Below are 27,540 nucleotides of genomic sequence, written 5' to 3' on the forward strand. Positions count from 1 at the left end.
AGGTGGGTGAACACATCCACACACCAGGAAGGTGACACACCCCAACTCCGTGGGCAGAGAAGCTCCCAGACCTCGCCCTGTGTACCTCTTCCTCCGGCTGTTCCTCTGTGTAATCGTTACTTTAGAAAACACACGGGTTTTCCTGGGATCTGTGAGACACTCCAGCAAATAGTCCAATCCCAAGGGGTGGGGGGGGACTCTCTGAGATGTAGCCAAGTGGGACAGAAGTTTCGGGGAACCTGGGCTGGTGAATGGCATCTGAAGTCTCGTGGGACCGACACCTTAACTGTCAGATCCGACACCATCTCCAGGCCACGGCAGCAGGGAGCTGCTTTGCAGGACACCCAGCGGGTGTGGGAAGGGCTCGGTGTGGGGAACCGCACACATCCGGTGTCAGGGCGCGGGGAGTGTGGCGGTCCTGGGAGGGTGAAGGAGGCACACAGAAGGAGGGGCTGCAGGGTTCGAGCTCAGCTGGTGAGGCAGGGTGCATTGTGCCCACTTCACAGAAAGGCACACTGAGGCCCCCCACACAGGGTGGCTTGGTCGGAGCCGGGGTGACTTGGCCAGGACTCCCGGTCACTCACCTACAAAAACCAAGGACCCCCTTCACAGGACAGGCAGCCCTGCCAGCACCACCACCACCTGGGGGCGTCCTTGTCCACTCCTCAGAGGTGGCAGAGGTCACTTTCAGTTTGTCCCTGCAGAGATGTCCTGAGCACCTGATGTGTGCCTAGCACCCTGCCCCACACCAAAGGGAGCATCGGCAGGGCTTCGGAGCTGGTGGTCCAGGGACAAACCCATAAGAGCTTAATTACAGGGGGGTCACTTCATTTGCACAGTGAGGCCTGACGGGAAGCGCGCCTGATGCCTCCTCGGGTCGGGGGCGGGTCCCGCAGGAGGTGCCTTCTCACCCAAAGGTGAAAGGAGGCGCCTGGCTCTGGGGGAAGGGGCAGCCCAGGGAGGGGCGGAGCCACAGCAGTGCCAGGAGCGGGCAGGGCAGGAGGCTGGCAGCGGGCGCTGAGCCCCAGTCCCAGGCCTGGAGGTTAAGGCGGGGTCAGGCTGCGGTGGGTCTGAGAACCTGAAACCCCACAGGGCCCAGGCTGTAAGGGCTGGTTGAAGGGATGGGGGTGCAAGCAGAAGCAAAACAGCTGTTACAACGTATTTATTTGCAATCTGCTCATCTCCTGGCCCAGATGTTGAAGCTTCCCTCAGCAGCACTATCTGTGAAGTGGGCCAACAGATGGACAGACGGAAGAAGCCAGAGGGTTCGGGCTGTTACGATGCAGGACGGCGGTTCTTTTCATCTGCTGTGTGACTGCTTGCAGTCGGAGGGGTGGCTGCGCCGACGCGCTCTCCCGCTCTCAGAATCACACCCAGCACCAGACGCTGGGAAGTGCTCATTTGGAAACCTAGAAAGAACAGACGCCTCCCAGGCCGTCAGCACCCACAGAGCATCGCTGACGACACCTGGGCGTGTCTTTGAGGTCTTACTCTCCGCATTTTACATCATCTTGATAGTATTTCCCACAATATTTTGACTCACAGGATTTTAAAAAAAATTTAAAGTTTAGTTCTGAGTTTTTTAAAAGATTTTATTTATTTTTAGAGAGAGGGAAAGAAGGGAGAAAGAGAGGGAGAGATACACCAATGTGTGGTTGTCTCTCACACGCCCCCTACTGGGGACCTGGCCTGCAACCCAGGTGTGTGCCCTGACTGGGAATTGAACTGGCGACCCTTTGGTTCCCAGGCTGGTGCTCAATCCACTGAGCTACACCAGCCAGGGCAGTTTTATTTTGTTTTGTTTTTTAAATCCTCACCCGAGGATATGTTTTTTTATTGATTTTAGAGAGAGAGGGAGGGAGAGGGAGAGAACTTGATGTGAGAGAGAAACATCCATCAGCTGCCTCCCGTACCCACCTGACCAGGCATTGAACCCACAACCTAGGTATGTGTCCTGACCGGGGCTCGAACCTACAACCTCCTGGTGCATGGGACGATGCTTTAGTGGAAATGCATAAGCATGTCCCTGTGCCCCTACAAACGCATCACAACCCTGATTCTAGGGGCTGTGTCGCAGTCCAGAGGAAGGATGTGTAGTCACACCACATTTAATTTTTGTTGGGCATTTACATGGTGCCCATTTCTTTTTGCTCTAACCGTGTGAAGGCTTCCCAGGTTCCAGAGTGCTCCTTAGTGCGGGATTCCAGACGTGGAGCTGCTGAGTCAGCTCCCTTCCCGACAGGCCTCCAGCAAGTTTGCAGGAGTTGGCATTCCTGCCAGAGGGGCCACTCTGCCCGGCGGTGTCCAGCCGTGGGCAGACATGTCATCGTCGCTACGATGTCGCTGACCTGAAACTTAACAGGAGCTCACCGTCTGCCCGCCCACAGGATGACAGTCGGCTGGGTGTTTGTTAGCGGTGTTCCTGCTGCCCCGGAACCGTCCCCTCCGGGCCCATCTGGGGCTGGGCTGGGCGAGGACGGTTTGAGGAGCCCTCGGATCCAAGTCTAAAGCCTTGGCCAGCCACTGCCTAACCGGGATTGGGACAGTGGGAGGGTCACAGCAGAATTCGAGGACAGTGGGCACAGGCAGTGAGCGGCCACTGCGTTCTTATCTTTCAGGGCTGGTCCCCGCCAGCTGGCCTGTGTGGGGTAGGGGGTTGGTGGGGGGAAACGCCATACCCTGACCCAGAGGCACTCCTGCCTCCTCCCAGAACAGCATCAGATCACACACGCTGGGCTCCTGGACTTCATTAGCGACCTGCTTATTTCTCTGTGCCTGGCAGACGTTTCCATTTAACGAGCTAAACCTTTCTGCATTCGCATGTCCTCTCCAGCAGCCTCGCGGTTCGGATGCTGAGGAGAGGTGGGGTTTGTCCAGGACCCCGTTCCTATTTGGGAAGCCTGGGGCCCCATGGAAGAGGGACGCCCAGCTCCGTTTCCAGAGGGAAGGAGGGCAAGGGCCAGCACACAGCGCCAGCTCAGGCCGAGGGGCCCCACGTGGGGAGACTGCAGCATCCGTTCGTCCGCTCACTCGTCCGCTGGTCCGACATCCTTCCCGTCCTCGGCATTGGGGCTGGGCTGGAGCTGAGGACAGAGAAATAAATCAGACAAAATCTGTCACCAGCTACTGTCAGGTTCTGGAGGAGAGAGACCGGAAATGTGTTGTTACATTTGCACAGTCGCTGAAACTATATTCTCTGAGCATTTACTGCGGGTCACTAACTGCTGGAAGAGTCACGTCACACAAACTCTGCGAGCTGGGGACGGACCATGTCCCGGGCCCCACGGGCTGAAGCGGACAGAAGTTTATCGAGGGCCAGGGCCACTCCAGGTCACACACAGGCCGCCAGCAGGAACTCAGGACCTAGACATCGGCCTCTCAGGCTCAGCCCATGCTTCATGGGCCGAGCAGGGAGGGGGATGTTCTGCTGCCAGGCTCCCCCACAGAGTCACAGGCGAAGGCCCCCTGAGCCCTTGGAGCAGGGAACCTACGCCAGCACCTGTTGGGGAGCCGGGAGGGCTGGTTCCGGCCAACAGCTAAGTCAGGAAGCAGCTGTGGGAAGCCAGGAGGGGGTGGGGCAGCCACTCGGGCGGCCCAGCTCCAGGAAGCCAGGGTGTAGAGCCTGCACTGAGACGGAGCCCAGCTCCAGGGCCTGACAGTCCCCACTGGCCATGCACTGCCCTGTTCTCAACCTGCTCTGACCCAACAGCCACAAGGAGGTGGCAGCTGGGAACACGGAAGCTGGGAGCCCTCCCAGAGGTGACTGTGTCCCTATGTGTGGCCCTGGACGATGAGGTGGGGGGTTCTAGGCAGACTGCTGAGAAAGCTCAGGAAACAGCTGGGAGTAGTGAGTCCACCATCTCCAGTAGCAATCAAGCCTGAGAGAGGCTGGCGTGAAGGCTGCACACATGGCAGCCTCATAAAAATCCCAGCACCTGTATGGGGTCCCACCCACTTGGGAGGGATTGTCACCCCATTCCACGGTGGAGAAAAGTGAGACCCAGAGAGTTCAGGCCACCTGGTGTCCCAGAGGACATTGTACAGCCCTTCAGGTTCAGGTGTTGTCGGCCCCCCTCTGAGAGGCCTGCAGTCAGGGGCCCATCTGTCGGACTCACCTGGTTTCATCACCGGTCCCTCCCTGGCTGTGGGCCTGGATCCTCAGGGAGCATGCGCTGGCAGAGGGCCCTGTGTCCGGCCCGCCTTTTCCAGGTGGCTGGACAGAGTCCCTGCTGCAGTAGGGCAGGGTGGGGGGATGGGGGATGGGGACTATGAAGTGCTTTCCCTAGATGAGTTTGTTTACTCCTCACAGCCACCCACGGGTGGGGGGCTCGTGTGTGGCCACAGGCCACATCCTGGCTGCACACAGGCCAGGCACCCATTCCATCCCCATCTCACAGGGGAGGCCACCGAGGCTCCCAGAGGCCGGGCTGGAGCCCGCGGCTCCCGCAGCAAAGCCCACCCTGGTGTTTGGTCTTTTTTTTAAGTTTCTATTTTTTTATTTTGAGATGGGGGGGGAAGGGAGGAAGAGAGAAAGGAAGAGACACATCAATCTGTGGTTGCCTCTCACACACCCCCTGCTGGGGACCTGGACCGCAACCCAGGCGTGTACCCTGACTGAGAATCGAACTGGTGACCCTTTGGTTCATAGGCCAAGCTCAATGCACTGAGCCACACCAGCCAGGGCAGTGTTCTGTCTTCTGTTTATCACAACTCGATAGCTGTGTGGCGTCAGTAAGAGTGAGTGGGAGCAGCCCTCCTCCCTGCCCCCTGGGCACTATTCACTGGAACGCAGAGCATCAGGGTCACACAGGGGCCACTGGGTCCAAATGGCACCCCTGGGTCCAAATCCCCCCTAAAGGGCAGAGCAGGCAGAGCTCTGGGACCCAGATTACTCAGCAGGAGGACAGCTCCCCGAGCCATCTCAGATGTCAGCCAGTGGGCCTCCTCCAGCCTTTGGCGGCTCACCCCTATACCCACTCACCTGGAGGCAGGCCCCAGCCCCCTCTCAGGCTCAGTGCCCACTAGTACCCTAACCCTAGCCCACCCCATTCGTCAAGCAGAAGGCTTGAGGGGGAGAGCTGGGAGAGGCTCCGCATTGCGGGACACACAGCCAAGGGTGGAGTGGGTGCAGAGCCTCTCCAGGCATCTCCTCCCCCAGCCCCTCCTCTGCAGAGCCTCTCGGCCACCCACAGCTCCTCACAGTCCCCAAGTTGTTGCCTCTTTCTCTTTGTTCCTTGATTCCTACCCCAAGATTTGCCCAGGGCCCTCCTCTGTACTTACGCTGAGCCATTCGCTCAGCCACAGGCTCCCCCCACTCTTCCCGCACAGGAACTGGGAGGGCAGAGATTTGCTCTATTGCAAACTGACCAGCGAGCCTGCCACACGCAGGTCCCCAAATGCTGGAGGAAGACACGAGTCACCTGGATCAGAAACAAAGGACAGTCAAGGAGTCGCGGTGGCAGCAGGAGCCAGGGATCAGCATTTTTACGCACCAGCTCCCCAGGCCCCGGTGCCCACAGGGCAATGCGAAGGGGCCGGTGGCGCCTGTCCCTCGGAGGAGAGGAGCCCCGCACTGGGAACCGAAACTTTCACTGCGGTGGCAAGCCTGCCTGCCCTTTGCTCCGGAGGCGGAAGAGCTGCGTGTTTCCAGACTGTTCACCTACCCTGCGTTGAATACTGTCCCCCAAAATCATGTCCCCCAGAAAGTGTACATGCGATCTTTTTTAGAAATGGTGTCCTTGCAGACATGAGCGAGTTAAGGAGGAGGCCCCTCTGGACTGGGGCGGGCCATTGATCTGGTACGACCGAGGCCCCTATAAGCAGAAGGAAGTCTGCACACGGACACTCGGAGGGGGGCGCCGTGTGAAGTCAGGGGCCGAGACCAGAGGGACGAGGCCAGGAGCCCGGGACCACTGGGGAGTGCCAGCCACCACCAGGTGCAGGGAGAGGCAGGAAGAGTCCTCCCCTAGAGCCCTCACGAGGAGCCTGGCCCTGCCAACCCCTTGATTTTGGACTTCTGGCTTCCAGAACTGGGAGATGATACATTTCTATCGTCCTAAGCCAACCAGTTTGTGATCATTTGTTATAGCAGCCATGGAAACTAATGCACCCTGTATGAAGTCCTGAGAAGAGAGCCAGGGACACAGGACAGTGGTGCCTCGCACGCAGCACCCCGGAGACTCGGGAGGAATGTCTCCCCTCCCCCCAGCAGGCACACTGAGACCTGCCCATCTTTCTGTGCCTATTTCCTGCCTTTGGAGTGGGTCCCACCCTGCCATCTCCCCTCCTTGGGAAGGAAATGTTTGGACCAGCTGATAAGACGATTTTTAAATGCTTACAGCATATCATTGCTACCTGCTGGGCTTCCACCCAAGACTGTTTGAAGAAGGGGCTCTGCGGGTTTCAAGATTTAAAAAGCCAGACTGTCTGGGCCTAACCCTCTCAGCTGGCAGCTCAGAGGAGGGCGCACGCTTGCCCGGAGTCGGGAGACAGTGCGACAGGCTCCAGCGTGTTCACAAACTCTGGATTCAGCCCCGGTTTCCGCCTGTCAAGTGAGGTCAGAGTGGAAGCCGGAGAGGCTGGCCCTGAGGGGCTCCGCTGTGGGCTGAGCAGGGCGCAGCGGGGGCCCAGCCAGGTGGGGCAGCTCCGCTGGTAGGGACAAAGTGCATTTGTAACCAGCAGCATCCGTCCACCGTCCCCTCCCCCTGCCCCACAGAAAACTCGGCCACAGCCATAGCGCCTGCCCCTCCCATCCACACCACTTCCTCGGAGATTTCCCTCAGGGGCTGAAGTACTGTCGGGCCAGCGTGTTGCCTAGAAAACCCTGTGGAAAGGGGGCCCCCCTCGTCAGCTGTCTTGCTCCCCATATCTGTGTTGGTGCCTGGGCTGCTCCCTGACCCCTCCCCACCCCCTTCGTTCCAGGTCTGTGCACCAGGCCCCCACCAGGGGCCTGACACAGGGCATCAAAGGCTGTGCAACCAGGGTTTGGGCTTATCCCCCAGAAAAGGGGACTTGGGCCTGTTTTCCTTGTAAGGATCCCGAGACGAGACTTGGAGAGGCAGGTCTTCAGTTGGAAACTGGCCCTGTAGGTAAAATGGGGGAGGAAGTACGGTGGGGGAGAGGGAGGGAGGGAGGGGGCAGGAGTTACCCAGCACCCTTGCAGGGGACCACAAGGCACAGCCATCTCATTAGCTGATTCTATAAGGGTCTGCATCTTTCATTGACTTTGGCTGAGTGAGTTGACCGCTCTGTACGTCGTAGAAGGTAATAGTAGCACAGAGAGTCTTGCCCACAGAGATGCAAGTGAATCGGACCTGGTGGCCTGGGTCCCCCACCCTCCCGGAGGAGCCAGTTTGGGGCCTACCAGCAAATTCCCTCCTTCCCAACTGCCCACGTGTGTGTCTGCCCTTGGCTTTTCCTCTGAATTATTGTAACACCTACAGGCCCTCCCGTTACTCAATGAGCTAACTACGATCTGTGGCAGGTGTTCACTTAGTGTTTGTGTGAGTCAGTTCGCCCTCCAACCCAGGGACCCCTGTCTAGGTCCGGGCATCTCCTCAGACTCTGGGGGTGCACCAGGACCCCTGGAGAGAGGGCTTCTTAGAACCCAGACTTATGGTTCAGAAAGCTGGCAAGCCTTAGAACTGACGACCCTACCAAGGCCCTGGAGCTGGGGCTGTAAGCACCATACCTCGCCCTGCGCCCACCCTGCTTCCTCTGCTCGGCCCGAGCTGTCCTCTGTGGCAAACCCCCAGCCCCCTAGCAGGTCCTCAGAGAGGGTTTCAAGGTCTTGTCATCCGCCCCCAACCCCCACCTCTGAGCTGGACACAGTGTTGACGCTCAGGGCCCAGTCTCCCCCGCAGGCAGGATCCACTCTCCCGTGGGCTGTGTTGGGAGTGGTTAAGAGGCAGACAGAGCCCTGGCTGGTGTAGCTCAGTGGACTGAGCGCCGGCCTTTGAACCAAAGGGTTGCCGGTTCGATTCCTGGTCAGGGCACATGCCTGGGTTGTGGGCCAGGTCCCCAGGTGGGGGTACGTGAGGGGCAACCACATTGATGTTTCTCTCCCTTTCTTACTCCATCCCTTCCCTTCTCTCTAAATAAATAACATCTTTAAAATAAATAAATAAAATAAAGAGTCAAGTATCAAAGCTGCTGGGTGGGGTCTCATAAAGGAGGGTACGTTCCCCTTGAAAAGCACAGTCCCACCCCACCCCACCCCTTGTGGGCATCTGAGACAGCAGGCTCGAGGGGCCTGCGGGCATCTCCAAAAGGCCCCAGGTACCCTGCAGACAGGGTAGCCCGGCCATCTGTCTGGGTTTCTCCTCCTGGGTAGCCAGCCCTGCTCCCCACTGGGAAGATGTCCCTGCTCCAAAGCTGGGACAGGTCACCAGATGAAGACACCTGCATGACCAAGCCTTAGCTGGGCTCCCCGAGCGGTCTTCTCGAGCAGGCCTCGTCCTCGGGCCCCTCCCACACCTGCCAAGCTCGGGAACCCCCCACCCTCAGTGTCTCCCCTTAGTGAGTTTCCATCCGCTCGCCCCTCACTCTGCCACGCTGAGCCCCGTCTCTCTCCCCTGCCGCAGGAGTAAAAGTCAGAGGAAGCCTTCCACACTGGTTTTAACATTCAACGAAGAGAACGGCGTCTGCTTCAACGGCGTCTGCTTCGCAAGCCCCACGCCCCAGGGTGTTGCTGCTTTGTGAGACCTACGGCAGTGAACTTGGAATGAAGGTCCACAGACCTGAAGCCTTGGTGTCTCGCGCCCCTGCCCTGGGCGTGCCACCTGCCCAGGTCTCCCTGGCTGAGCCTGCCCACTGTAAAGAGTCACCTCTACCTTTGCTTCCTCCCGTGGTTTCAGCAGCCACTCATTCATTCTTTTTTCCTTTCAGTCTCACCCAAGGACATCTTTTCATTGCTTTTCTAGAGAGAGGGAGAGGGAGAGAGAAGCACCAATCAGTTGTCTCCTGTACGCGCCTGGGCCAGGGATCGTAGGCACCTGGACTTGGGACTGGATGTGCCCGGACTGGGGATCGAACCTGCAACCCTGCTGTACAGGACGATGCTCCCACCTACTGAGCCGCACGGGCCAGGGCCATTCATTCATTCACTCGTTCTTTCCGAACTTCGGCCAAGCATCCCCTGTGGGGCAGAACTTCCACAGAGGCCACGTGGCTTTGCTCTCCCTGGGATGCCATGGGCTGGTCTATACAGAGACGTCCACATGCCTGTCGCTACCCAACACCCTTGCCTCCTGCTAGCGGCACCCCAATGTTCTTCTGAGAATCCCCCCACCCCCACTGGCAGTTTAAGTGCTTGGGAGGTGGGGAGGGGAGCTGATTCTATCTCCCGCCCCCAGGGATGGGCCAGGGACCCTGGTCAGTCAACACAGTACAGCCCACGGCCACAGTGAGCGGCCCAGGAATGGCTACGGGACGCCCTCGCACTCATGAGCGTCCGCCCGGGTCCTCGATGGAACCCACTCTTCCTAGGGAGGTGGCTAGGCTGCGAGGCTAGGGGTGCTGGAAGGCCCAGTGGCATCCTGGGAGCCCCGGATCCCACGGTCCCTGCGGCCCCCTCTCCATGCATCGATTACATGGGCTGACGCATTTCCGTTTGTGGTGTGTGTGAGAGGCGTGTGAACCGCACGTGTGGAGGGGAGAAACAAGCACTTTATGAGCCGTTGGCATGATCCTGGTCAGTTTCACATATTCTGTCTCTTCAATTTCACAGCAAGAGAGTCTCACCTTCGTTTTATAAAAATAAGGAAGTGAACCAAGTTTCAGAGAGAAGTGACTCATTCAAGGTCACACACGAGCAAGCGGCAGCCCCTTCCAGCCAAGTCCCCTGGCGTCCCGTCAATGACCCTTTACCCACAGAAGTTTCTGGAAACTTCCAGACATGAGCATTCACAGGTCCATACTCAGATGTTAAAGTGAAACCCTGCAGACCACAGCAGCTGGCACTATTCCAGACGGGGACTGTTCCCCCATCCACTACCGTTCTGGGACAAGGAGAAGGGGTCTCAAATGACAGTGAGCACCCCAAAGCCAGAAGGGACGCCTCATGGGGCCTCTTTGGGTCACAGAGCCTGTCGTGTAATTCAGGTAAGTGTGTTGGGACCAAGATTTCCATCCGCAAGGGAGGGAGACTCACTTAAGGCAAGAACTCTTGTCTAGGGTTTGATTTGGAGAGTTTGGCCGATTTTCTATCTGGTTTTTTGGGGGGACTCGTTTATTTTTTTAAATTGCACCTGGCCGCCCATCCCCCAGGACAACCGGCGAGGAGAAGTAGGGAACAGCGTAAGTACTGGCCGTGCGTGTGTGGAAGGGAAGTACCCTGTTGGACGTCCTGGGCCGTCTGGCGCTCTCCCTCCAGCTCTTGGCGTGGAGTTGGGCAAACACCAGCAGGCGGAGCGGAGGGTGTGAGCAAAGGCTGGGTGTGCAGGAAGCTGCGTGCGGGCGGGGGCACAGAGGCGGGCTTATCCTGGGGCGCTGGAAAGCCACTCGAGGGGAGTGAAGAGCCAGTTCCAGGGGATAGCCGTGGCTGCCTGGAGGAGGCGAGGCCCTCGTGTGAAGGGGGGTAAGACGGGAAGGGCTCCCGGGAGACTCCAAACAGGACTGAGTCAAGCCAGGGGCCAGGGCAGGGAGATGCAGCCAGGATGTCAGGCTGACCAGAAACTTCTTTCCATTAGGATACAGAAGGATCTTACTGTAACAACAACAACAAAAAAACCCTGGATAAAAAATTGAAACAATGTGTTTCTAGGGGGCATCCAGGAGGGCTGGGCATAGGAAGCATGGACTGAACTGCAGGGAGGCTGAGCCAAGAGCCCCAGCAGCTTCGTGCCTGCGGCCAACTGCCTGGTGTGCAGGCGGGAGGGGCCAGGCGTGCAGGGGCGACTCGGAACCAAGGAGAGAAGGAGAGAAGGAAAAGTCTTTGCTTCCACCCACCTTAGGGCCTCAGCTGGGCCTGTGCATCAGGCGGGCGGCAGGTTACCAAGAGAAAAACGAGCAGGGGTTTATGAACACGAGCATCACGCTCGAGTAACCAAAGGGGTGGCTAGAGCTGGGGCCTCTTGACCACCTTAGGCTGGAACGAGGCAAAGGGGCTTGGGGCTTCTGGGCAGGGTGGTGATGGGAAGGTGACCGGGAAGAGTGTGGTAAACAAGTCAGGTTTGCTCTGCGGATTCAAACAGGCGCCTTCTCTGTTGATAAGTTGTTAGGACACCTCCTTTTCCTGGTACTGAGAGACAGCTTCCAACATTTAGGGAAGAAGTTTAAAAAAACCCCTTCAGGAACTAGAAGAGCAAAGAGAACATCCCAAACTGTTTTAACGAGTTAGAATTACACTGGCACCAAAACTTGGCAAGGATGTTATTTCTTTAAAAGAGAGAGAGAGAGAGAGAGAGATTACAGACCAATATTGCCCATGAATATACATGCAAAATCCTCAACACAAGTGTGGCAAAGCGAACCCAGCAGTACACAAGTGATGATGAATTGTGAGAAAGCGAGCTTTTTCCAGAAACGCAAGATCGGCTTGTTCAGAATTCAAAAACCGATCAATGGCATTTACTTCGTTAACAGAAAACAAAAGATGAAAATAATCATATGACTTCAACAGATGCAAAGAACGCATGTGAACAAGTTCCCTCATGACCAAAAATTTTTTTAAAGATTTTTAATGGTCAGCAACTGAGGAACGTGAGGGACCGTCACCAACGGGGGCGCGAAGCTGCAGAAAAACGTGCAGCAAGCATCACGGGAAATGGGGAGAGGCGGAAGCTTTCCCCAGAGGGCCAGGGAGGAGACAGGCTGCCCACTGTCCCCACTTCCACTCCACTTGTCCTGGAGGTCCTAGCCCGTCTCTAGGAGGCAGCGACGAGAAGGTCCATCCCTGCAGACAGCCCTGCGGGACCTCGGTGAGGGAGGGCAAGCTCTCCCTCACTGAGTGGGGTCCCGGAAGCGAAACAAGGCAGAAAGCTCCCAGGCTGCTTCTGCTGGGGAGGCCGCCCAGGATGCGAGCTATTTTAAGGCAAACTGGGCCTGGGTTTCCTGTGGAGGCCCGGCCGGCGCTGCCTGGAAATGGGAAAGCAGTGATTGAAGACAGATTCTTGGCGGGATGGCCTAGCTCACTGGCCTCGGGTGCTTGGGCCAAGTGCGGGTGGGTAGGCTGCCAGAGGCTCCGAGTGTGCACTGGGGGGCGGGGGATGGGAGCTGGCTGAGTGTGAAAGGCCTCACTCCCGCCCCTTTCGTCCCTGGTCAAGTCCCCAGAGGAGGGGAGGGTGCGTGAGTGGTCTCGGGAGTGGGACCTCACTTGTGGTTGGCAGGCTGGGCCCTCCGCTTTGGTCCGGCACCTGGAGCTCAGCCTGAGACCCTGACGGACAAGCACCAGGCCTCGCAGCTCCGTGTCCCAAGAGGTCCGCCCTCTGTGCGGAGCTTCTGCTGACCTCCCAGGAGGGGGGCGATCTCCGTGTCCAGCTCCCCAGGGCCCTTCCTGGGCTTTCAGGGTCACGGATGTTGTCACATCAAGTGGCAGAGTTGGTTTCCGGATCTGACTTTTATACCCCCCCACGCCCCGACCCCTGGAGCTCCCAAGGCTCCCATTGGCATCCCAGCCCAAACTCAGAGCCTAGCACGAGTGAGGCATGTGGACAATGCTCCTCAAATTGAACCGGACTCAGCTCTGCTGTGACCGGTGGGCCAGCGGTCCAGGCCGCTGCTGAAGACAGAGGGCCTGGTTTTCAGCTGGGACCAGGGCTGGGCAGATAAACCTCCGCGCAGGAGCCAGGCCAATGGGAGGAGAGCCAGGAGGCCCTAGGCCAGAGCCCCCACCCCTCCAGCGCAGCCTGGCGCACAGGTGTGAGACCCAGGTGTGGGGCCCAGCTGTGGTACACAGGTGATGTGCACAGGTGAGGTGCATAGGTGACACAAGCATCCGTCAACGCTCCTCTTGGGTGCTGACTCTGTACAGCGCTCTGCACAGGCCATCTGTCAGTTGCTGAGCACTCACTGAGCACCTACTTTGGGCCAAGCCCTGGGCAGCACCCCAGGGACCCAGAGCTGAAGGCCAGGCTCTGCTTCGGAGGACTTTCCATTCCAGGGAAGAGGAGGAGGCGAGGAACATGCCCCAGCAGCTGCCGCTGTTTATCGTGGCCTCAGGCCAGGCCGGCTCCTGCCCCGGTGCTTGCCCGGGGTGAGGAGGGACCGCCATCTGACAGAGCATCAGAGACAAAGGTCAAGTCTGAGCGGATACAGCACAAAAGGAAAGCCAAGTTCACGATGGGGGAAATGCATGCAAATGTCATGTTATCGTCACTCAGAACACCGTATTTCCCTTCAAGTGAAAAAACGCTACCCAGCACCTGCCTTTTAAGCTGCAATCAGAGGTCAGAGCTGAAGGTCCAGAAGACCGATGGCCCCTCACTCAGCCGTGGGAGCAAGGTGGTCACCGTGGCAGTCGGGTGAGGCCCAGGCTGGCTCAAGCGTGGACAGTCGGGTGGAGGGGGCCCAGGCAGAGGTGGGAGCTGCTCCCCGGCCGGCCTGTCATCCCGCGCCAGCTTCTAGAGGGATTTTTGCCTCTTTCCACTGGAACTCTGGGGTCTGGGCAGGGCCCTCATCTTCCTCCTGTGCCCCGAGCTTGCAGGAGGGGCCCATGGAGAGAATCCTGTGGACACTGAAGTGCCCACTTTGGCAGCCAGCTCGTCCAGGAGCTTCAAGATTGGGGTGGGGGGGGGGAACATTCTGAGTCTTCCACTGAGCACTGGTGGCTTCTGTCCTGTTTCTCCTGTTATCACGCAAGTCCTTTTATGTGTATTTCCTGTAACACTTGAAGCACTCCAAAGGAGGAAAGTTTCTCCTGAAGCCCCCGCCGAGCGCACGGCCCCGGAGACCTGGAGGGAAGGCGCAGCGCAGGGCTCCAGGAGGGAGCCTGCGGAGCTTCCCGACACCTGGCGTCCTGTCCCAGCCTGTCCTGGCTGTGCATACGGGTCTCCCGTGGCTGTTCTAACTCACAGCCACAGTGTCACGGGCTCCAAAGCACACAGGCTTACCCTCTTACTGTTCTGAGGCCACAGTCGGCCGGGCGGTTCTCCCGGACGCTCCAAGGGAGGAGTGATGTCACTGCCTCGTCCGGTTCCTAGGGCCCCTGCGTTCCGGGGCATGAGGCCCCTTCCTCCATCTTCAAAGCCAGGGTGTAGCGTCTTCCAGTCCCTCTCTGTGTCAGTGGTCACCCCACCCTTCCTTACTCCGATCTTCCTATAAGGTCCCTTCTCATGAGGACGCTTGTGCTGACAGTGTGTCCATCAGATCATCCAGGGTCACCTTCCCACCTGAAGGCCCTTACTCACACCTGCAAGGCTCCTTATGATGTGAAAGGTAATGTGTTTGTGGGCTCCTGGGATTAGGACGTGGGCATCTTTGGGGGGAGGTGCATTCAGTCCAAGCCCGGCATACTGTTTGTCCCTGGACAAGTCAACACACAAGGCTGGCCTGTCCCCCGTCTGCCGTGACCAGGTCGGTGTGTCCAGAAATCCCCCCTGTGCAGAGAGCCCTCAGCGTTTGCAGGCACCCCCCCTGCCCCCCCCAGTCCTGCAAGGGCAGTCCTAGGTTTACAGGTAAATTGAGTGGAAGGTCCAGAGATTTCCCATGCACCCTCGTCGCCCCACTACCCACAGCCTCCCCCACAATCACCGTGTGTTGTAACTGATGAGCCCGCACGACGTGTCATTGTCGCCCAGAGTCCGCAGTTCACACGAGCGTTCGCTGCCGGCCTGGTGCACTCTGGGTTCAGACAGACGTGGAGTGGCGCGGCTCCGCCACCGCAGCACGATAGAGAATAATTTCACTGCCCCGAAACCCACCGCGCTCCGCCTACTCATCCCCCCCTCCCCGGCCCGGGCAACAACTTTCCACTGTCTCCATAGTTTTCCCTTTTCCAGAATGTCCTAGAGTCGGAGTCACACTGCATGTGGGCTTTTCAGACTGGCTTCTTCCACTTAGTCGGATGCGTTTAAGTTTCCTCCGTGTCTTTTCGTGGTTTGGTAACTCATTTCTCTTTCGGGCTGAATACCTTTCCATCGGTCTGAACGTAGGGGTTCGTCCGTCACCTACAGAAGGACATCTTGGCAGCTTCCAAGTTTTGTCGATTATGAATCAGTGTGCAGCTTTTTGTGTGAAAATAAGTTTCAGCTCCTTTGGGTGAGACCAAGGAGCGAGCCTGCGGGAGCGGAGGGGCGCGTGCGTTTACATCTGCGAGAAGCGCCGGCTGCCCTCCGCATCCGCTGCTCATCCGCGTCCCCCCCAGCAGCGAGCGAGCTCCTGCTGCCCCTTGTCTGCATCAGCATCTGCTGTCAGCGCTCTGGGGTTCTGCCGTCCTACTGGGGACACAGTGGCGCCTCGCTGCTGTTTCAACCTGCGTTTCCCTGAGGACGCAGGACGCGGGGCCTGTTTTCACGTGCTTATTTGCCATTTGTGTGTCTTCTTTGGTGAGTGTCTGTTAAGGTCTTTGGCACGTTTTATAACCTTTCTGAGCCTCAGCTTCCAATTCTAGAAAGTGGCAAAGATCATATCTGTGTCAGTCAGGGTCCCAGCAGAAGACAGAAGGTACCCCCAGGGGTCCCGATAAGAGGTGGGACTAAAGGGACTCAGAGAGGCGGGGCCGGTTAGGGAGCACCCAGAGGGTAGCAGTTGCGGGAAGCTGCCATCCCTGGGGCTGGAGGAAGAAGCAGAGAACTTGGGGTTTCCTGTGGAAGCTGGGGCAGGGAGGCTGCAGCGTGGAGCGGACAGCCAGTGCCGGCTCTGCAGCCCCTCGGGCAGTGCAGGGAAGACCCCACCCCCGTCCACTCCCTGATGTCCAGCGGCTGCCTTCCATTGGCCAGACTCAACCAGGCACCAGAGCAGGGTGCAGTCCACCAGGGTGGGCACAGAGCCCGGCAGCGAATGGATCTGAGGGGACAGGGGTGCCACAGGTGACCAGCGACCAGCACCATTCCTTATCTGCTTATTCCGTCACCATTCTTTCCTCAAACATCTATTAGACGCCTCCTAGGTGCCAAACACTGTCCGAACCACCAGGCACTCTCGGGGCAAAAACAAAGACACAAGTCCCATCTCTCGGGGAATTTACATCCTGTGGGACAAACTAAACAATAAAGAAACAAGCAACTATAGGCCATAAAGCCAAGTCCAAGGGTAAAGAAGAAAACAGCAGGGCAAAGGAAGGGAGTGAAGGGGAGTCTATTGCAGATGGTCCAGAGAGGGACACACTCACCCGAGTGTTTGCCCCCCCTGGGCTCTGTCCACACGCCCTCTCCACTCTGGGGCACCCTGGCCTGCGGCTCAGGTGGACTCACTCGCCCCAGGACTCTAGGGGACCCCACCAACCCACTCCCTCTCCAGGATTCCAGTCACGGGAAAGGCCTGTGCCTGGCCTGTCCCACATTAACACTGTTCCTGGGGGCTTGGAGGCTTTGCTTCAAGTACACACAGTGATTGGGTGGGGGGTAGATGTGTTAGTACTGATCACGAGCAAAAATACTTGCCCAGCTACATTTCAAAACTTTCCCTCACTACCTGTGAACACACGAGAGCCAGTAAGCACCTCACCCCAGCCAGGCCACCTGGCCCCGGGCAGCTCAAGGCTTCCTGGCTTCCACCCAGAACTGACTGGTGGTGGGAAGGTTCTTGTTCCAGGGGCCACCTCTACCCCAACATAGTGTGGCCAGGGAGTCTTTGTAAATGAAGGGGGTGGGGCCTGGGTGCTAGCAGTGGAGAGCTGGCTTTTTCCCAGGGCCTAGTCTCCACCCTCACCTACCCTCACAGAGCTTGGGAACCCCGGGGGGTCAGGGGAGGGTGCTTGCTGAAACCCAGATTCCTGGGCCCCATACCCAGATTCTGTAAGTCTGGGTGGGGCTCAAGAACTCGAATTTCTCACCCGTTCAGGTGGTGCCCCTGGCGAGGTCTAACCTTAGCCTTGTGCTATTTAGATGCTGGATGCGTGTGTTTGCTTCCTCTGTCTCCTAAGTCCGCAGCGGGGACTGGAACTGATGGTCGATTTTCCCTCCCGGATACCAGCACCCCGCACAGGCCGGGGCTTGGGGAGGGGGCGATCAGAGGACGTTAGAGGGCCCCCGCGGAATGGGTTACTGGTCAGAGAGCCTATCTGGGCCACTGGGGTAAGCGGGACGCCCCCTTCCGCGGCGGGCACCACCCACAGCCTGCGCAGTGCACCGGGGTGGGGGATCCGGGGGGAGGCTCTCCGGCCCCCGGCTCCCAGCTCGGGCGGCTCCAGCCCCCGGCGGGCTCGGGTCGGTGGACGTGCGCTTGCGGCCCCACTCTCCGCCTGGCGCAGGTCTCCCCGAAGCCCCAGGGTCCGGTGGCAGTGGCTTCGCTGGGCACCCTGCGCGAGCCGGGGAGGCGGGGAGGCGGGGTGGGGCGGGGCCTCGAAGTCCCCCGCCCTCGGCCCCCAGCTCCGGCTCTGCGCGGTGGCAGCGGCGGCGGCAGTGGCGCGGGGACCAAGGTGAGTGGCGGCGACGGTCCCGGAGGCCCCTCCGGGGGAAGGGACCGGGTGAACCCAGGGCGACAAGCGCGCCGCTGCGGAGGGCTGGGGCCTGGGGCTGCGCGGGCGGAGTGGCGTGTGCGCGCGCGTCTGTGTCGCGCCGAATGCGGAGACATGGGGTGGGGTAGGGGGTCCACCTTGGGTGGGAGTCCACCCTCTCCCACCTGGTATCTCCCGGGACCTCCGGAGCTCATCTTCTCTCCCAGTCTCTCTCTCGCCCCCCGCCCCGCCCCCCTTTCCTTACCTGTCTCTGAGTTTCGCTGGGTCTCTGTGGGTGCGTCTCTTCCTGTTGGTCCAGCCGCGGGTCCAGCGCCTCGTTTCCTGATCTTCCCTCCAGACACTGGCCGCTCCCCATCGGGGCTCTCCCTCCCTTTCCATTGCCCCTTTCACAGAGCAAACAAAGATGGTGAGGGAGGGAGACACCTCCTTTAACTGTGTCCTGGCTCAGCGCGGGGGCCCCACCCCTCCGGCCTCTGGCAGGGGCCTCGGGCCACCTTCCTGCAGGGGGCTGGCCCTGCAGAGTCTGGGGGTAGGCTTGGAGCAGCAGGCTTCTCTGCGGGCAGCAGCCCCAGGGCTGGAGCAGGGGAGGGTCTGTGCCCTCCAGGCTGGGGGCACCACCTCCCACACACATCTTTGGAGAGAGGCACACTGGCCAGCTCAGCCTGCTCAGGGGCCTGGGCCTCTGGCACAGTCAGGTCAGGCACCAGACCCTGCTCACGTGGGCGCGCCGGCACTTTCTAAGATTTTCTTCCTGTGGAGCCAAGGTAGGGAGCGCTTCAGGGCCAGAGGAGGGTCACTGGCTCCGGGGCCTAGGGTGTGGTCAGCGCTGCCCACCAGGCCACTTCCTGCCAGCAGCCCCCATTTCCCCATCTGAGGCCTGGGCAGCTGTGAGAGGCTGCCCTGAGGTCGCGGGGGCTGTCCAGGTGGCTAGGGACGCTCTGGGTGAGGGCGTGGCTCCACCCAAGTTCCTGGGGCTTCCAAAGGCCAACCCCTGGACTGCCTCCGGAGGGGGAGGGGCTCCCTCGGAGCTCCTGCGTGGGCCCAGCCCCCCCTTCCTGGAGGGCGGGTCAGGGGCTCTGGGAGCGAGTCAGGGATCCCTGTCTTGTCCTCTTTAATGACAGAGCTTGACAAAATGCCCCTTTCTGGGCTCCTGTCCTGATCTGTGATGGGGGCACCAGGAATTTGCATTTTCCAACCCAACCCCCCATTCTGATGCACATTCAGATGTGAGCACCCCCGGGAGGTGGCCGTGGACCGGGGGACCAGGCCATATAGCTCCCTCACTGGCGGGCAGGCAGTGGGGTGGGCCCAAGAGGGGCTTATCCTAGAGGCCGAGGCCCTGCTACCCTGGGGGGGTTCTGTAGAGTCCGGCAGGCTGGGGTCTGCATCCGAGGCCCACACTGGCTGGCTGTAGGACCCTGAGCAAGTCACTGTGCTTCCCTGGGCCTCAGTTTCTCATCCAGAAACTGGGGGTCACACTGCCCACCCCTTCCGGGTAGTGGGGCACAATGCCCGACACGTCAGGAGCCCACCGCCAGGGTGGGGATACCAGCCCCGGGGGCGGTGGGCGCAGCATGTGCAGCTGGCTCTTCTGACCCTCTGGGGACGGGAACAGCCTCCTGGACTTAATGTCTCACCCGCAGGGGAAGCGGGCTGTGCAGAAACAGTTGTTAGCTAATGCACTTCCTTCGTTCTAATGGACGGACTAAAAGGCCTGGCAACAGCCGAGCGGAATTGCCCGGTCAGAGTTGGGTGGCATTCGGTGGGTCCTGGCCGGGCTGCTGGGCCAGCTCTCTCACTCCAGGTAGGCACCGGGCAAAGACACAGTGTGTGTCCCCGTGACTCCTGGCAGAGTGAGGAGGGCAGAGACCCAGGAGGGGCCGGGCGAGGAGACACAGGAGAGACTAGGCCCTGCCCAGGAGCCCAAGTTGTGGGTGTCCGTGGACGTGGACGAAGCCCTCTTCCAGGACATCTGTGGGGAAAGGACAGCTGTCACGAGACACCCTCAGAGGGACAGAGAAAGTCACTCCCTCCCGAATTCACTCACAGGTCTCTTGGGCCTGCTGGTGGCCTGGGCACCCCCAGGGAGGCCAGGAGACTGGCGGGAGGGGCTGCTACACAGAGAGCTACGGGAGAGGTAGGGGCACCAGTGGTCCTCGGAGTCCAGCGGCAGGGCCGGACAGCTGCTGTGGGGTCAGGAAGCCCAGGGTGACCCCCAGCCGTTCAGCCACTGAGAAGGACTGGCCCCCTGGGTGAGAGTCGGGAGATGTGAATTAAAACCTTGGGCTGTTGTAACAACTTGAGTTAGTGGGACAATGAGGTGGCTTCCTGGTGACAGTGCAACCCTCTTTTCTTTTAACCACATCCCTCTTTTATGTCTCAGAATTGAATCTTGGTTGGGGAGCGCTGCGTGGGATGGGGGCTTTGAAGTCTGCGTGTGAGCCCGGGTCTCTGACGCGGGAATCCCTCGTTCCTGGGGCTAGAGCTGCCCACAGGCCTTGGCCCTGGCCTCAGCCCATCAGGAGCTCCCAGGGAGGCCCGGAGGAGCAGCCCCAGCCGGGCCGGGGAGGGGCGGCAGATGCTGGGGACCCGAGTCAGGCCCACTGCTGTAAATCTCAGCAGTGCCATTTAGCAGCTGTGTGGCCTTGGGAGAGCCACCCAGCCTCTCTGAGCAGTGGGGACAGACGTGGGGTTGGCCATGGCAGCACCGCCCACTATCCACATGCCGGGCAGGTGGCAAGTGCCCAGGCCAGGCCCCTGCTGAAAAGATCATCGAGGAAAAAAATCTGCGGTTCGTTTCATCTCGGAGTATTGCTCTCCTTTGTCCTGACTCCAAAGCCGGGGTTTCCCTCTCGAAGGCAAGCACCTGCTGTGTGCCAGGCCTGTGTGGACTCCCCCAGGCACCGTCCCATGCACCCACCCCCGGCCAGGCCAGTCAACAGAGGGCCACGCTGAGCCTCAGAGGGGCCAGGGGGCTGCCCAGGCTTTTTTCACTCAGTGTGATCGGGGGAGCACATGCCTGTTCCCCCACGGCCCGCCAGCTCCCAGATGGGGCTGGCGACCTGCTCAGAGGCCGCCCAACATCCTGCGAAATGGGTGTCTCGTCCTTTGACTTGGACCACATCCTCGCTCTGTGGCGCCACCACATGGACAGTGATGTGAAAAGCAGGTGCGGACTCCAAGGTGTGGACCCCTGAGGTCATGCCCCCAAGGCCCTGCAGGACAGCAGCTCACCCCTCCCCTCGCTGGCTGTGTGGCCTCCTGGAGGGCCCTTCGCCTCTCTGAGTCTCAGGAGGGTCCCTGCTCTGCTGTGAATGGGGAGTAAGAACCCCGTGTCACAGGGCTGCTGGAGGAGGAAGTGAGGGGATGTGATGTCACCTCTCTGGCAGGTGGCAGGGGCTTGACACTGGGCAGCTGTGATTACTGTTGTTGTTTAGGTCTCCTAGCCCCAGGCAAAGTGTGGACCCCTGCAAGCAGGAGCCAGGCTCTGTGCATTCCGGGGCCCCACCCCCGGAACGCTCAGTCACATTTACTGACCTGATTCCTGACCTCTGGGGCTCCCAAATAGTGTCTCCTTGTGGGCGAGGCCCTCCACCGCCACAGCCGTCAGCTCCATTTCAAAACAGGCTCAGAGAGTGTGGTGGTCCTGCCCAAGGCACACAGCGGGAAGGGGAGTCAGGAACACTTCCTGGAGGAGTTGGAAGTGGCCCTGGGCCAGCGGGACTGGGCCAAGGGGCAGGGGGAGGGGGATGGGAACCCTCCGTGGGGCAGGGCTGAGCCCAGCACCCAGCACCCAGCACAGAGTGCGGGTGAGCGTTTGCTGACCTGAGCTGGCCTGAAGTCACCGCAGGACAGGAGTGAGCTGGCTGCCTAGGCTCCTGACCTCACCCCGCACCCCGCCACCACTTCCTTCTGTCCGGGCAGGAAGGGGTGCTCCTCGGGCTAAGAGGCTGCAGACACCTTCTCCGAAGCAGGGACGCTCTGTGAGCAGTGATAAAAGATTCATCAGAGATGTGGCAGCTGGGCTTCCCTGTGTGGGGTAGAACCGGGGGCAGCCCCCGCCCCGGGCCTGCAGCCTCGCTGTGTTCCGCTGAGTCACAGGGAGCCCGGGCACCGCCTGCCTACGGCCTCCTCGCCCCTCTGCCCTTTGGCCACATGGATGCCTCCTAATGGGTAAGCCATTCGGCTGCCCACGAGGCCAGGGCGTCCAGTGTGGTTAGTGCTGAGGATTTCAGAGCTCACCCTGAGGGAGGGCACAGGTCTTGGCCAAGGTCGCACAGGCAGAGAAGGCCAGAGGGCCGGGGTCCCCCTGCACCCACGCCTGCAGGGTCACACCTCCTTACTCCTTACGGCACCCTGCAAGGTAGGTGGTCCTGTTGCACCTCCCTCACGGAGAGGACACAGGGGTGCAGAGCTGGGCACAAGATGTCCCGTCTCTGGGCTGCTGGTGGCCAAGCGGAGGTTCGGCCCTCCTCTGACTCCTGTCCCCACCATGCCGGACTCGGTTCTTGCCCTGAATCAGGGCCTGGGTGTCTCTCCTTCTTGATCCGAAGTGGAGCTGTGACTTCAGGTTTGTCGTTTTGATTTCCAGAGTAATGGCTACTAAAAAAAGCAGTAGCAGATGGCCCTTCCTTCCACCTTGCCGCGCGGCAGACTCGGGCTATCAGATGCTTTTGTTCGCTCATTCAGAAAACACACTCTCGGTGCAGGGTGCACGGGCGTGGGGGACGCTTCGCCATGGGGTGGGAGCCCGTGGAACCAGGGAGGGCTGCGCTCGGGGCCTGGGCCTGCTCCTGATTATGGACACGCGTGTGGCCTCTAGCAGACTGCTCCGCCGCTCCGAGCCTCCGTCTCTGATTTGTGATTTGGGGGAAAGCACTGCTCTCTCTCGAGTGAGGGTCATACCTGTGTCCCTGCTCTCTGTCACATCCTCACATCCGTCCGATGGGCATCATCGATTGGCCTTGGAACAGGTCTGGTTTCCAGAGGCCCCAGCAGGCTTGGCGATCAGCTCTCCAGGAAGTAGCCTGGAGCTGGAGTCCCGGGGCTTTGGGATCTGAGGGTGGAAGGTGGGATTTCTCCTAAGCTGAGTTCTGAAGGAAACGTCCCTGGAGCCACACTCGCCGTCAGGGGGAGCCGGTCGGTCACACACAAACTATTGGTGTGAATCCTGTGGGTGGCCGTGGTCCCCTCCACCCCCAGTCCTGGACCCAGGTCCCTGTCACCCCCTCTCACTGCCTGCCCCTGCAGGCAGGTCCTGTCCCTGCCCACCCTATGCCTTCCCCTCCCCCCTCAGAGCCTCCCCTTGCCAGTGCTCTGCCTAGAACACTTTTACTCCCTTTTCCACTTGGGGCTTTCATTGCTTCTCCAAGCCCCTGCTGGCAGGTGCCCTCCTCTTCCGGGAAGCCTTCCTGGCTGTCCCAAGTCCATCCCAGGTGGGGTAGGCCCCTCCCAAACCCTCCCCACGGGAATTTTGCCCATGTCTTTGATGTAGCCCTGGAACCTCCTGCTGGAGTAGCCTCTTCCCAGGCCTCCTTCCCGCAGCCTGGGGCTCCAAGGCCAGGCTCCGCCCCTTTCATCTCTGGGTCCCAAGGCCCAGCCCAGGGCTGGCATAGAGCGGGACCCCAGGGGGTCCAATGAATGAAGCGGAGAGTGAGTGAGTGGTGGACGTCCAGGGCTGGGGTAGGGTTCACTGAGACAGGAGAGAGCCTAGAAGGTATGCCTCGCGTGACCTGGCTCTGTGTCCAGGGCCTCCATTCCCCTGCCCATCACAGACGATTAGGCCCAGTGTACCACATGACCCAATCACATTTACATGCTCGGCTGGACAGCCAGGAATCCGGATTTCTGGGGCTGAGACTGGGGTGGGGGCGGGGCAGAGCCCCGGGGGGCAGGAGGGCTGCCCTCTCAGCCTGAGCTCCCCTTCTCGGAGCCGCATGCCCGCCAGTGACTCACCCCCTGCCCCGCCTTTGGGCCGCGTCCATTCCGCAGACCCAGCATTTACGCATCGAGGGAAGGGGGCAGGCAGCAGGCTTGTGTTGGCAGGGCGCGCATGGTGGTGCCCCCACTGGCCGTGTCGCCACCTGGCATGGAGAAGAGGCTGGAAGGAAATGTGCCAAGATGGGTGGCTGGTTTCCTCGTCCAACTTTTTTGTATTTTTCAAATGTTCTAGAGTTCGCTCAGTGACTTTGCGTGTGTGTTTGAGACCCTCTTGCTAACCCCTGGGAGACAACTGCCCCAGTGCCCCAGCCCCTGCCCCCCAGGGCACTGATGAGGGAGGCAGGCAGATGGGACACAGCCCTGTGGCTGGTGCACGTGTCACAGGCAGATGGAAGCCCCGGGGAGGCCCCAGCCCTGCCTGTGGGCTGCCAAGCTGCCAGCTTGCCGAAGGGCGGATTTGCCAGGCAGGCAAGTGTGACAGAGAGGGACAGCGAGGCTGTGGTGCCGGAGGCCAGGAGGGGGCAAGGTGGTGGTGGGAGGGACTCTGCAGGAAGAGGGGCTGGACCAGGTCCTAAATGACTGGTGGGAAGGGAGTTCCTTTTAGGATCAAAATAGCTTCATCCCCTGAGGACACCCCCACCGGCCTACCAGCAGGGTTGAGGGGACTTTGCACTAGGAGCCCGTGAGACCCTTACCCCAGCCCTATGGGACAGGCACTGTTGTGTCCCCATTTTACAGAACGGAGAAATCAAGGCCAAGACCTAGAAGTGATGGAGCCGCACTTCAAGTCCAGGTCTGTCTGTCCCTAGAGCCCAGCTCGGAACAGCTGTCCCCTCTGACAGCCCTTGCTCGTCACCGAGCCTCCAGGACCTTTGCTTGGTCGTTTGCAGGGTGGAGATTAGAAAGTGACCTTACAGACCCAATGAACGCCCTTCCCAGAACTAGTTCTAAAGCCCGCCCCTGGAGCTGCCCCCCGCCCCGCCCGCCGGCTCTGCTGCGGTTAAAGTGCTGCCCCGGGCGGCTAGTCAGGGGACAAGCAGGAAGCACAGGAGGGACCTTGGGGACGGGGCTCTGAGAAGAACAAACCACAGACGTGGGAAAAGCGTGCAATTTCACGAGAGCCCTGAGCAGCGGCCTAAAGGAGGTCAGTCCAGACCTCACCCTGGAGTGTCCAGTGCCCGAGGGAGCGGGGGTGTGGCCTCCGGGTGCTGGAGACAAATGGGGCTGGCCCGAGAGGGTGTGGCTCTGGGGCCCTGGGCCTGCACGCTGAGGTCTCAGAGGCCACAGGGAGCACGTCTGCCCCCTGAGTCACCGAGGTGACCTCTGCTTTACCCCAAGGTGAGAAGAACCAGCCCAGTGAGGGGTAAAGGCCTCCGTGCTCATGGTCACGGTCAGAGGCTGTCCCTTTGGTCTGAGCTCGGGTGGGCACCATGGGCAGTGGGTGGGAAAGAGGGAAGGAGGCCCAGCGGGGACCCACCATCCTCCTCCCCAGGCTCCACCAGGAGAGGGGGGGGGGTCCCCTGCCTGCTGTGGGTTTTTAGCTGGGTGGGCAAGGTAGGCACCCTGGGGGTCGCCACAGAGGCTGGGCTGTAGACCCCATAGCATGTTCGGTGTGGGCTTCTGTCCCCCAACTGGTAAAACGAGGACATCCCCCACCTCCCCCACATCCTGTCTTCCTCCCAGAGCACTTGTGAGAACCACAGACACTGAGGTCAGCACAGGGTACCAGGCCTGGCCAAGGTCAGAGTCCAATCCAGGGCTCAGCTCCGTGCCTGGCGCATAGCAGCCTCTCAAGAAACACTTATTAAATAAAAACGAGGGAAAGGGCCAGTGGCCTTTGGCATGTTGCACTTCCCTTGCTGCCGGGAATGTGGCAGGCCGCCACTGGAGGCCTGGGCAACGCTGTCCCCCAAACTCAGATGCGTGTGTGGTGGGGTGGGGCCCATGGAAGCAACTTGGGGGGTGAGGTTGCCCTAAGCAGGGTTTTGCAAGATGAGTAGGGGTTGGCCAAGCAGACCAAGCTTAGGGGAAGTCATCCCAGACAGGGTGAAGGGCAAGCGTGGGGATGTGGACTTGGCCTGGCCTCCGGGGACAGCACCGCTTACTGGGATGTTGGCCTCCACCAAAATTTGCTCAGGAGGCCTTGGCGAGGCTCCTGGCTCCCCTCCCCTCCCCTCAGGCACCCTAGGACCTGAGGCCTGGGCCCCCTGCATGGGCTGGGAGTCTGTGACTCTGTGCTCACCCCTTTGTCCCACCCCTGCAGCAAACCCTGGAGACCCCTTCCTGTCGTCTGCCCCTGGAGGGTGGGGAAACCCCTGCGGCTGAGCCAGGGCGGTAGGGGCTGAGCGGGCCACAGCTGCTGGGAGGCCTCCTGGCGGCCTCGGCTCCCAGGCAGACGTGTCTCACCTCCGTCCCCACCTTATCTGCCACCCACACGGGGAGCCACAGAGAAAGGCCCAGACCTCAGTTACTCAGAACCAGAAACTGCCGGGAAGAGGTGAGGAGGAGCCCTTGGCTCAGGGCCAGGCCAGGGTCTGGGAAGGGCCATCCTCCCACGCCCAGCACCCCAGGGGAAGGTTCAGGGGACAGCAGGCACCAGGACACTGTGTCCACCTGCCAGCTCCTGGCTCCGGCCCAGGTCCCAGTGGGTTGTGGACCTGCCCAGGCCCTGCCGCATGGGCAGCTGGTGGACCCACAGGGATCCCTGTCTCTGAGGCTTTGCTCTGAACACCGGGCCCCAGGACCCCCCACCCAGCCATGGAGTATGCCCCCAGTCACCACAGCCACAGCAGATGAAACCGGTGACCCTCCTCAGTGGCAACCACCTGTGGCATCAATGAAAGCTAAGAAGGCCTGAGCAGGTCATACCCAGGAGCTCATGCCGTTCCCCCTGCGAGCGGCCCTGTGAGTGTGGTTTCCCATCTCACAGGTGGGGAGGCTCAGAGGACGCAGCAAGTGAGTTGTGGGGGCTGAGAGGTGGGGCCCCAGAGGGCCTGGATCCGAGGCCAACCAGCCTGACTGGCCCACAGATGAGGTTCCTGAATTCATGCAGGTGCAGGAGGGCGGGCTGGGTGCGGGGCCTGGGACTTTTCAGCTCAGCAAGCCTTGTGAGACCACTTCCCACCCCCACCCCCATCCCCCAGGGCTCACAGAGACGGAGCTATGGGCCTGGCCTCCTCTCTGCACCCAAGTGGATGGGTGAGGGGGGCCCCAAAGGCCCCCACCTCTTATTTCACAGCCAGGGTCCTTTTTGTCATCACCCCAACCTCATGGGCCCATGTCACCATCCCACAGGTCATCCCCAAGTTCTGTCTTCTGCTGGTGGCAGATCCTGGGGCTGGCGAGGCCGGGGATGGAGAGGTAGGGCTGTGGAGTGGAACTCGGAGTCTCCCCGAGACCCTCCCCTCCAAACCCCTTACACACCCAAGGTCAGCCGTGCAGCACCCCCTCTGCTCCCTGCCTCCAGGCCCCTGCCTCTGGGCCTCCCACCCGGCACAGCCCTGGAGACCTGGCTCCTGCCCACCTCAGACCGCCCTCACTTGGCTTCAGTCCAAGTGTAGCTCAGGGCCCATCCCAGAGGGAGACCCCACCTGTCCCAGCACCAGCCACGTAACCTCCCCACCCAGCTCTGGGGCAGCAGCTGCACTGGGGCAAAGCTGGGGAGGTCAAGAGGCCCGAGGGTCACTTCTCGCCTTTGCCCTGACTGACCATGTGGGTTGTACTGCCCCCTCCAGAGCCCCTCCCAGTGGACTGTTGTGTTATTACACCCGACAATATGCAGGGTTGCTGACCACAGGGCCAGACCCTGGAGGGCAGTTCCCATCCTGTCTGCCTGCTCTGTGCTCCACCCCACTCCTGCTGGGCGAGGTCACCCCTCCAGGCCCGTCTGAAATGTCACCACTGCTGGACAACTGCAAGGCAGTCAGTGTCCTTCGTAAGCCCCTGCACCCTCCCCCCACTCCCTCTGGGGCTCTGCAGGGAGGGAATGTGCCCCTCTGGGGACACACGCTGGCTGCAGCAGGTGCTCACGATGACTGGCTGGCAGA

General features: G+C 60.3%; 2 protein-coding genes and 1 long non-coding RNA gene across 7 annotated transcripts in view; 2 read left to right on the forward strand and 1 right to left on the reverse strand.

The window, feature by feature from the left end:
* ARHGAP8 (Rho GTPase activating protein 8) overlaps positions 1-27,540 on the forward strand; it is a 181,173-nt gene that overhangs the window by 79,432 nt on the left and 74,201 nt on the right. The gene's annotated exons all lie outside the window — the stretch shown is intronic.
* LOC123478596 (uncharacterized) lies at positions 1,582-21,512 on the reverse strand. Of its 3 annotated transcripts, XR_006653850.2 has the most exons (5): positions 21,380-21,512; positions 21,092-21,200; positions 17,799-17,937; positions 8,832-8,917; positions 1,582-3,083 (listed from the first exon to the last, which is right to left on the reverse strand). It is a non-coding gene; the product is annotated as an uncharacterized lncRNA (long non-coding RNA). The 3 variants fall into 3 exon arrangements; XR_006653849.2 differs by lacking the exon at positions 8,832-8,917; XR_006653851.2 differs by lacking the exons at positions 1,582-3,083; positions 8,832-8,917 and adding an exon at positions 11,768-12,075.
* PRR5 (proline rich 5) overlaps positions 17,391-27,540 on the forward strand; it is a 47,166-nt gene continuing 37,016 nt past the window's right edge. Inside the window, exon 1 of one of the 3 annotated variants that reach the window (XM_053919683.1) lies at positions 17,391-17,515. The gene's annotated coding sequence lies outside the window, so the exon portion shown is untranslated. Of the gene's footprint in view, positions 17,516-21,627; positions 21,918-24,542; positions 24,639-27,540 lie in introns of those variants that run through there. The other 2 variants (XM_053919682.1, XM_053919684.2) reach the window with 2 other exon arrangements.

This window comes from Desmodus rotundus, chromosome 3 (assembly GCF_022682495.2).
Source record: "Desmodus rotundus isolate HL8 chromosome 3, HLdesRot8A.1, whole genome shotgun sequence".
NCBI classification, from domain to species: Eukaryota; Metazoa; Chordata; class Mammalia; order Chiroptera; family Phyllostomidae; genus Desmodus; species Desmodus rotundus.